Source organism: Neomonachus schauinslandi, chromosome 9 (genome assembly GCF_002201575.2).
Source record: "Neomonachus schauinslandi chromosome 9, ASM220157v2, whole genome shotgun sequence".
NCBI lineage: Eukaryota > Metazoa > Chordata > Mammalia > Carnivora > Phocidae > Neomonachus > Neomonachus schauinslandi.
Window position 1 is genome coordinate 321735 of NC_058411.1, and position 1007 is coordinate 322741.

A 1007-nucleotide genomic window follows, 5' to 3' on the forward strand; every position below is an offset into this window, starting at 1 on the left:
CCAGCTGCCCACAGACCCGCAGGGGCAGGGGGAGCCCGAGAAAGCTGGAGGAGGGGTGCGCAGCTGCCCCGGAAGGCCAGGGGGCTTTCAAGTGCACATGACACGGCCAGGGGGATGGCCTGGGTCACTGATGGGCTGGGGGAGGGCGGTGTGGGCAGCGGCCTGGTTACTGGGGGTGGGGGTGGGAGCTTGGTCCTGCTTGGTCAGGCGGGGCACGCAACCCTGGGCCGTGAGCAGTGAGGGCCGCTGCAAGGCTGTTCAGGGAGAAAGCGAGCTCAGGCCCCACGTGAGTCAGGTGTCAGGAAGGACGTCAAACGCCAGGCCAGTGCACTGAGTGCAGGAGGGAATGTGCGGGGGCGTGGGCGGGCCGTTTCTTCCAGCAGAGAGCAGACCTTCCGGCCGCGGGGGCTCCCTGGGGACCCTGGCTGGCGCGCGGTTCTGCAGGCCCCAGCACTGGGACAGCGCTCTGTGCGTTTGCTTACTTCGACACCCGGGGCCGGGATGCACTGGTCACGGTCTCCTCAGGTAATTGCAGCCCTGCCTGGCTCGTTCTCACTCTGGGTGGCGTCTCTGGGGGGAGGGGAGCTGGAGCACCAGAGGCCGGGAGGGTTTATGTCAGGGGAGAATCGGGGACCATGTCCTTGTGCAATGCTTTTGGCTACTGGGGCCAGGGCACCCTGGTCACCGTCTCCCCAGGTGAGTCTCCACTGGAGCTCTCTGTGGGCATCGGGCCAGCTCTCTGGGGCCGGCTGCTGCTCCGAGCCTGAGGTCCAGCCTGGGGCCCCACAGGGCGGCAGGGTCCCTGCTGGGTTCCGGGCCCCGTGGGGACTAGACTCAGCGGCAGAGCCCCTGGTGGCAAGCAAGCCGAGGGCCAGGCAGACGGGAGCCCCGGGACAGGCAGACGGAAGCCCCGGAACAGACAGACAGACAGAAGCCCCGGGACAGGCAGACGGGAGCCCTGGAACAGACAGACAGACAGAAGCCCCGGGACAGGCAGACGGGAGCCC